Source organism: Myzus persicae, unplaced genomic scaffold, assembly GCF_001856785.1.
Source record: "Myzus persicae strain clone G006 unplaced genomic scaffold, MPER_G0061.0, whole genome shotgun sequence".
Classification (NCBI taxonomy): Eukaryota; Metazoa; Arthropoda; class Insecta; order Hemiptera; family Aphididae; genus Myzus; species Myzus persicae.
In genome coordinates, this window is record NW_019101928.1 from 278,324 (window position 1) to 288,967 (window position 10,644).

Genomic DNA, 10,644 nt, shown 5'->3' on the forward strand with positions numbered 1-10,644 from the left:
GACCATAGTACCGAGATTTGTTTATTCTCATTTAAGTTTTTAAAACTAATTATTTACACCAACTAGTAACTACGATCAAATAAAAATCTGTCAAATTGAAGGAAAAACGCTGGGCGTGTTGTAGATACCAGAGAAAGTCCATTCCGTAGAACTGGAGTGGCACTTAAATAAGAGACATATTGCAAGAAGGACAACGAGAGGACTAGCGGCCGACTGTCGGACCGGGGTGCCATTTGGTCGATTTCTGGGGGGGACTTGGACATTTGCGGTGACCGGGCCACGTTCTCGTTGGGCCTTTGCGACGGCGGTTTGGCGTGGTGTATTGCAGTAGTGCGACCGAAAGAGGATCGGCCGGTGGAGCTGGAAGAATGGAGGATGAGCAGGAGAATGAACTGCAGGATAATTTCGACGGCGATGAATATAAAATATGGCATGCAGCAGCACTTGCAGCCACCAAAAACCCAGGAAAAGGATCAGGATGAGCAGGACGAGTTTGAAGATAAGCCACAGCCGAAGGACCAATGAGAGCATAATATTATTATGTAATGGAAATGCTACCCACCAGTGTTCGTTCTGTGGTTGGGTAAGCGGCCGGACAAAACGGACGAGAAATCCAAACTACAGGTCGAGGTGTATGTGCCCGAGTGTATGTCGGAACCGGAAATGGTGACCTGATCATGAAGGAATTGACGGAAGTGACGGTGAAACTGAAGGGGGTAAAAAGCAAGGAACGGGGCAGTTCACTAAGAAGCGCTACAAACAATGTTGTCAAATTTAAATAGTATATACCAATATTGAATACCAAAATAAGTAAGTTACAAATTTATAAGTATATTCATTATTATGATCTAAGAGTATTAGAACTTATTATAGACCATAATATTATATAACAATGTCCAAGAATTGTGAAAAAATCAAAATTGTTAATTTTGTTTCATAATTTCTGCATAGGATTATAACCGGAAGTCTCCACTACCTAATAATATGCAGCTCACCAGATGGCTTGAATCCATGTCAATCTTCTTAGAACAGTCACCAACAAGCTTATAACCTTTCCACCAGTCTCATCGTTAAGTCCAAAGTTCCTCTTGCAGTCACCATCTCCGTGTCCGACGTACGGGGTACACCCCGGTCTGCACCCAAGCTTTCTAGCCCAAACCGCCCGGCCGCGGATTGCCTATACTCTCAGAACGAACTCGTGAACTCGAGCAGCATTTCCTGCGGTTGTGGTCCTTCAGCAAAGTCTGATTTCTAAGACTCGTCCTCTATAGCTGATCCTGCTCCTGCAGTGGCTGCTGCTGCTGCTGCCGCATGCCATAGTCGTCGCCGTCGAGCACCACACATCCTCTTGCTCTGTCGAGAGGGCACTGCCGGCTGTACCGCAGGTGGTCGTACATCGTAGTGCACTGCGCCGTCATCGCAGCCCAACGATAACCCCCCTGCAGGCCCGGCGTTCTGGCCCTACAGTCATGGTCCGAAAATCCTCTTGTTGTCGTGCGGTATGTCTGAAAGGTGGAAATGGACATTCCCTGATTTCACACCAGAATTTCTACCCAAAGATTTGTCCGGTTTTTTGAAGTGATCGTCGGCTAAAAGCTGCTGTATTTTAAAAATATCAATGTTTATTAAAAATAAACAAAATATACAGATGTATATTGATTACATATTTTGTTCATAACTTACAATAATTTACCTTTAACTAATGTAACTAAAATGGATGTACACCGACAAGCCTTTAATAGTTATAATTTTTATTTTTTACATAATACAAACTCAATAAATCTGAAGCAAGTAGTTATATGAAATTGTTTTTTAAGAAATCAATAGTTATTTTTATATACATTCCTACATTTTACCACATAAACAATACTACGAGTTAAGCTTGAGACTGAATTAGGAATCAGCGGAATACTTTCAAAATTTTATCAATACAAAAAAATGTGATTTAAATGAATAGTTACCTAATTGTCAAATACACGATACCAGCTATAGATACATTTGAAAAAATACATAATTACAAAAAATAAACTGTGAAATTATAAGCTTAAGTAATTTTCAATAAAATTATGGTTGTTTTTAAAAATCCGATTTTTTCCAAAAACGTTGACCTAGTCTAACTTTTAAGACTGGACCTAAGTTCTTGTATTAAAACGAATAAAATTGTATCTTAATTAGTCGTTAGGTTGTGTGGAAAACCAAAAGTATTTAGTAGGTATTTACTTGGATTATTTTGTTATTAAAAAAGTAAAGAGATAGGCACATAATAATAGTAGGTATAGTAAATGTAAATAATAATATCTAAATATTTAATTTAAAATTTTTACTTTTTTTTTATTTCACTCGCGATTATCATAAATACAAAATATTTTCATAATTCATAGTTTGTAAAATTGATTATATAAACCATTGGTTTGTATAATCAATGTGTGAACTAAATATTATTATGTATTAATACAAAACGGGAAATTATATTTCAACTAGAGAGATTTACCTAACCTAACCCGTTTTTTATTAACATGGACATGGTATATAATTCAATTATGAAGGTATCTAATTGTTAGGTATTCTTATTTTGGTAATTTTTAAGCTATTTATATTTTGAAATTAATAGCTAGAAAAAAATGTTTAGTGCATATTTTAAGGGCATATTATATGGTTCATAGCTGCACATGTGAGAACATATTTAGTGATTTTGTATAGTTACAAGTCCCCTACCGTACTTATGATTAAGACTTTTGTTTCCTGCACCAATAATTGTACACTAAAGTTATATCACCATTCACCAACTTCCACATATTTTAAAAATTGTTGAAATTTCAACCTTTTCTAGTAAATACATATTTTATAATAATAATATCCACAAATACTGACATAAAAACCGAATTTAACAAAAAAAAATACTCTGAAATAGAAAATTTTAGATTATACCACTAACAACAATATTAACAATTATTAATACGATTGTATGATTATCTTAAATATTTAGGTTTCCGTTGTAAAAAATAAATTATATAAAACATTAAAAAGGTTTTTTTACAATAATTTTTTTGATTTTTTTCAATAAATTTAACTATTAATAATTTTTTATGTAAGACATTAGCGTCCATTTGGCTATATACGAGTATATAAAAAATAATATAATATATTTTTTTATAATTATTTATTTATGAAATATATTATGACATTTTTTTAAAGACAATTTTTTATTTTACCATTAAACTGATGTTTGATTACATTTTCACATAAACATATTATAGTAGCATAATTCTACTTTTTATTTAAAAAAATAATAATTTAAATAATTTATCAATATATTATATTATTATTTCAATAATAACCGACGATCGAATATTGTTGGAACTAGTAAATTTTTTACACATATATCATTTTTTTCACGATGTAGGAACTAATCTGTATTTTTTACGTGAGATATATTATGTCTCTTATAGAAACTTACCGCTTGATAGCAATGGCTTACATAATACGAGTATGTACACGTATTACATGATATATTAATGACCTATAATGATCAGTTATGAAATACTTTAGTTCATTATGTAAATGTGCAGCGACAACGAATATGATGGTGGTGGAGATTCAGTCCTAATGGAAAGGTTCGGCCAACGGTCACTTCGGGACCTTTGAATTTTCTCTGGCCTCGCAGTTATTTATGGTAGTCGGTAGCGTATGTTTGATGTTAATACGAACTGCACAGCAGGAGGCGCACGTTAGGGGACTGCTCGCGTTTTGGGCATTTAAGAAACTATACCTATACGGCTGTACGAGTTTAGGGAAAATAGCAAAGGAAAAAAAAGTAAAGTGAAAAAAAGCATATTATGAAAAAAAGGTGAATGAAAAAATCATATGGAAAAGAAAGCTAATGAAAAAAAAGCAAGTTAAACGTTTTACAGTGCGTCGCCTCGTAAATAATAACAAAAATGTTACTACTATTATTGATTATGACCTATATGCGGCTATGCTACAGCATATTATGTACGATGTACATATATAAAGTAGGTATATATACAACAAATACATATATACGAAACAACTCTTAAAAATGTAGAGCGTACTATAATAATTAAACAGAAGGATTTAATCATCGATTTTCTAAGCTCGATGCTATAATCATCCCTCTCTTTGGACACTGATTAAAAAAATTAGATTAGAGATAGATTCATGTACTAAAATAGCTCAATTTCATATAGGTAATTTACAACCAAAGAAGAAAAAACAATACATATGAAAATATGCAAGAAAAGTTATTTTTACTGTGCACAAGATACAATAATAATAAATAATAATGATGATAATTATATCGAACATTTCTTAAACGCTGTAGCTTATCATATAAGTTTTAAATAAATAAATTTGTTTGATTTAATTTTTTTAACAAACTATTTGTAATAATTATTTGCAAATTTTAATGGTAACATGTAATACACGTACGATATATTATAAATTATATACATAATATATTCAAATATTTTATTAATCAATTAGTTCGATTTGATTTTTTTTAACAAGCTATTTGTAATAATTTATATCTATAATAATTTATAAATGTATAAATGTATAAATGTTTAACTTGCTTTTTTTTCATTCGCTTTCTTTTAGGTATGCTTTTTTCATTCGCTTTTTTTCCATATGCTTTTTTCACTTTGCTGTTTTTACTTGCTTTTTTTCCTAACCCCCGGCTTTACCTATGTAGTATTTTCATGTGGTCAATTTTAAGTCTTTTGCTAATTACTTCAAACTTTCATAGCTACTTTGCAGGAGAGATTTTTACGGTATTTCGTTGGATTTCAAGTTTATAGTTAAGCAATTGTTGCCTATGTTGGTGTCGTGCAGTATTTTTTTTTCAGGTTACCATTGTGTGCGACAATTTGAGAAAGAAATTATTGGGTGGTTGAAATGACCTTTTGGTCAATTGGAAATTTCGCACCGTTAGTTTTACTTTTTTCGTATGTTTAAGTGACCGGGAAACCAGAGTATTTTAATTTTTAAATTATAATTTTATTGATAAGCCTTGATGTTTCAAGAAAAAAATATTTTTTTTTTTTAAATTTTAATCACAAGTCGTAAAATAAATAGGTATATTTTTTCGATTATGTATACAAAGCTTTTTTTTGAAAACAATATTTTCTCCAATAATTTATGTTCTAACTATTTTTCTACAAACTCACAAAATGTATGAAGATAATTAGAGATATTATGCGACAAGCGGACAGAAACGGCGGTTGACGACATAAGAGAGCCGTTGACTGCAGCAGTAAGGTCGGCGCGGGCAGGGGCACGTTGGCGGTTGCCTTAATTAGTTGTCGAGGAGAACCGAGTGGTGAAACAAGCTTTATTCCGGGGCGAATAATATCATAACGACCCTCCCGCGGTCTCTTTTGGAGTGGGAAACGGACGGGCGGAGGACGGGGGAATATAAATAATAATAACGGAAAAAAAACCGTTTTCGCGGGCCTTTGACTGCCCGACCATTTGGAATTTGACGGCGCGGAGGCGATGAGTCACGTGTAAAATATATTATGTACGGGGTGGTCCGTTTAACGTAAGACACTAGTTATTTCCAAAATTTTTAACGCTTTTAAAAATATTATTCATAATTTTAATTCGATAACATTTTCGGAAAATAACAATACTTTTTTCGGTTTTTTACGGTCATCATTTTTTAAGAGCTTATTTTTTTACTCGCTTCAATGACAACATACATTTTAAATTTATTATTCCAAAGCAGATCATTGAGCGACGCACATCGATCTACCTACATCATTGTCGAATTTCGGACGAGTCGTTTATTACTCATAATTAGGTAGGTACGTCTCGCGTATTAAAAGTTATGACCTATATCTAAACTCGTCCAAAATTCGATTTTTATACATTGAATTACAAGACACTCGTTCTGCTTTGGAATAAGGGATTAAAAATGCGTGTCATTAGAAAATCGAAAAAATCACATCATTAAACGAAATATAATTATTTTCAGTGAAATTCTGTTTGTAAACGACTCAGAATAACGCGGAACAAATATTTAATAACAAGTGACTTACGTTAAATGGATCACCCGGTATGTATATACACACGCTTATATACTGACTGTACAATATTCTATTATATTATACACTGTCATACAACGATTCGCGACGCCACCTCACCAACCCTATGTAACTAGAAAGGTAGCGAATGTCAATTATTAATTATATTTTTTTAAGCCACTGCTTCCGCGGGCGCGTAACATGATAATTACAGCTGGGGCTTAGCGTGCCATTTGTGTGTATGCTTTTGCAGCCTGTCATCTCTAGAAAAAATTGTATTTATATAATATTATACTGTTTACGCAATATTGTACCTACTCGACTCCGCGATGATCTTAGCATTCCGTCCGCAAAGGTTTATTTCAACGCGTTTCGTTGAGTGTAATATTATAATATATTTTATATAGGAAATAGGTCAGTATAGGCACTACAGTGTTTAGATGCATTCGAATCGTTTCTTACAGTCGTTTAACACGTTGAGCGCCATTAGACCCGATTTTGGATTTCAACTAGATTTAGGCGAGCGCCAACAATGATTTTAAAATTATATGTTATCTATTGTCATGGCATGTGAAGTTGAAATATACGTTTAGATATTTCGTGGTCATATTTAAATATGTTTTAAAAATAATAATGATTTTAGATTTTCCCTGTTCACATCAAAATATAATGCAGAATCTGAAAATAATAAATTGAACGACAAGACACAAGAAACCGATAAATGAGAACCAATATTGGGTATCATTTGATAAAAGTATAATATTTGTGAGACCCAAATCCGGTTATCTTGGCAATGTAAAAAAGCTTGCCGAAAACCAAATTTGGATCCCAGAGCAACATTGGAAAAAACTATGAAAACCCACAGGAGCTTAATCTGTTCTAAAGAATGACAATTTTTTTTTTTTTTTATATATGTAATTCGTTTACTTTAGAAAGTAGCGAAATTCGTATGATTATATAACATTTTATTATTATCATTGTATAGAATGGCTATAAAAAAACATGTGTTGATGTATGAATGTAGTGATAAGCGGTGGTATACAGTTTTTTTAATTTTCTGAAAGTTTTACTTTTTTGAAAAAAAAAAATATAATCGATCATTGTTTTAACAAACCATAATATAAGTATTATTATACTTGCGTAGTCATGTGATATGGGCGAAACGTTCCATACGACGGTAACGTACTTAAAATGCCTATCTATAACGCCGCGTTAACGTAATAATAATATGGTTATTGATATTGTATATCATTATAATAATATAATATTATGAGATCCGATAACATAATAGAACCACAGACTACACAACTACGGTGTACGATAGATCAGCGTTTCCCAAAGTGTGTTCCGCGGAACCTTAGAGTTCCGTGGGACTATTTCAAGGGTTCCGCCAGATGTATGAGATTATTGAGAAAATTATGTTTATTAATTATGTTTGTTATTTAAAATTTTATTGATTGAAAATTTTTTTTAACTAAGTTTAATAATGAAAAGTCATTAACAGTATCATTAAAATATTATTAAGACTTGAGAGTTTAGAGAATTGATTTTCCTTTTTTTATTTAGAAAAATTGTAGTTGAGTTGGATTAGACATTAGGGTTCCGCGAAACACAAACAATTTTTTAAGGGTGCCCTGGTCGTAAAAGTTCGGGAACCGCTGCGATAGATCACAAACTTAAGAATAAACCTAACCTACGTGTCCACAAACCATTTTTGATTTATTTCAATAATACAGTAATTGGGATTTTATGATTTATCGCAATCACATTAACACTCATCACTAAACGTAGACGAGGTTTCACCTATAATTTGTTGTTGTACATTTAAAATTTATATCACACGCACAAATGCAAGAGTGTTAATATAATATATTTGCTAAAAAAACCACGTGTCTTTGGTTTCAAATCCACTCCCTACCTATTACAGTTGGGTAACATAACTATGGATCATAGATTTATGAAATACACAAATATCGAAATATGTATTAATGTAATTTCGTCATGTTTTCTATTACAGTGTATAACAACTATTTTTTTATTTTTTTTTTATTTCCAATAACTTTAAGTCAGAGACTTTTATACAGCTCATCAATTAAACATATCGTACATGATATTATTATAGAATTCACTTTAGGCATTAAACATTAATAATAACATAATATAGCAATAGTATTGTAAGGTTTCGACCGCGATACATCGTAAACAGTAATGAGATAAAAATGACAATCGATATAATTAGATAAATTGAACTATGGACTATATTGTTAAGGTAGAACGGCTGTAAGAAGAGAAACGAGATGATCAATTAATGCGGAAAGATCTGAAAAAAACGTATCGTTAATGGAGTTGTTGGGTGATGGGGTATTATTAGAATCTGCGACGGAGCCGTGAGATGCTTTAGGAGGGTGTGGTGGTATTTTGGAATTGGGAGACGTGAGTACTGTGTTTAGGTTATGACGATTTGAACGATGAGTTGCAATGCGACGTTTGAGCAGAGCTTTGTAATTTGGACAGCCCTTTTAGCTGGAAGTATGAGCACCCGCGCGGAGGGCACACCTGACTGGACTATTTTTGTCTTTCGTGCAGTATAATAGCAATATACATTGAGATTGATAAAGAGAGACGATATATTTTTCATGGAATGTTTAGAATCCGTCCGATTCATAAATTGTGTATAATATATCCACACTTAATAGTATCATTATAAGTTAAGTTGTCGATCATCAAAATCTAAACGAAGTGAGCAAAAAAAAATGTCACATGGATAGTGTAGCATTAGATTATTAAATTTTAAATATACACTGAATATACACAACTGTAGCAGGTAACTATACAGTACCCATACATCATTGAGGGACAAATGGACGTGGCCGTTTGGACGTAAAACAAAGAAATATAAATTAATTAAATAATATTACTAAAATAGATCATCATTAAAATATATTTAAGAAAATTGAAAATAAATAGTTCTGGTTTATGCTTATAAATTATAAAACCATTGACATTAAAATGTGTTCATAATATAACTAATGGTATCGTATAATATCGAATGTTATCAAAATATTTCTCTGCATTAATATAAAAAAAAACTTCTTAGGTATTTTATATATTATATTTTGGACGTATTAAAATAATTATTATAAATAACTTTTTTTGATATCGTATTTTAATTTCCGGTGTACCTATAGTTGTCATAAAGAATTGTTTTGGATACATTTTTAATTTTAATATTTTATACAATAAATAATTTGTACATTCATTTTCGTTTGACGCATAAATATTATAATAAATATAAATAACTCATAAATTTTTAATTTAAAATTTTGATTATATTTTGTCGACGTACAATTGTCCCCACGTCCAAACGGCCACGTCTATTTGTCCTAGATCACATTGAATGCGGTATGCGAGTGCGTGTACTGTAGTAGTAGGTAGGTTTTATTTCTAACACTTTTTATTTAATTGTATCGTACATATAGAGAATTAGAGACACACTCGATGGCGGGCCGATAAAAAATTGTCGGCCGGAGGAAAATATCAAATGCAGTACAACGGAGAGAGGAAAAATACACGTGGTGCGCATAGGTATAATATAGGTATGCGCGTGTGTCCGACCGTGAGTAAATGTGGGGCCTTTGCTTTTCTTTACTTTTTATTTTTTATTTTCCGTCAAAGGCAATCGGGCGCACTGATCCGTTACAGATATCTTTTGAAAAAAATATCATAAAGCTACCTACTGGATAATATTATTGTGCTTTTACCCAAAACGACACGCGGAGCGGTGGAAATGTACTACTACTACTACTACTACTACTACTACTACTACTACTACTACTACTACTACTACTACGTGGGAGGGGAACGAGGGGGGGGAGGAGACGTTTGGCGAGGGGACAGAGCTAGGCGGCCGGCGCAACGAAATTATATTAGGTCCAGCAGACGTCTTTATATTATTACGCACCGGTCCTCGTAGCGTATTACTGACGCGTTGACGAGCATTGGGGAAATATTTTATTTATTACCACTTATTTGTCCCGCCAAACGGTACGATGCCATGTGAATAGTACACTCGACGATCGCCATTGTCGCCCCGTATAATGTATAAAATATTATACGCACAAAATATTAACGTTGCGTATTGATTTTTTTCCCGTCGTTCGCCGTATTATACGGAATAGTATACAATGTAATGTACAGTATAAATACGACGCAGGTACATGACGCGTATGACATATAATGCGAGTGTGTACGAATTTAAAACGCAACGTTTACAAGACGTGGTTCTGTACTGCGAGAGGTCGTTAAAGTAAAAAAATTAAAAATGCCGATGAATATTATTATTATAATTATTACGAACAAATACATTATAACTCGACGATGTTTACGGTAAATTGCGTTTTAATATTTTAAGACCGCGCAATCGATTTTTCTTTCTCTGCGGTCATCATAATTTAATATATTATTTTGTAATAATATAATGATATTTAGGCGCCTACACAAAATAATTTATACTGTCTTATAAATCAGAAGTGTTCGGTTTTCTTGAGATCCCGTCGACTTCGAATTAGAAAAATAAAAAAATTATAAAATCGACTAAAAC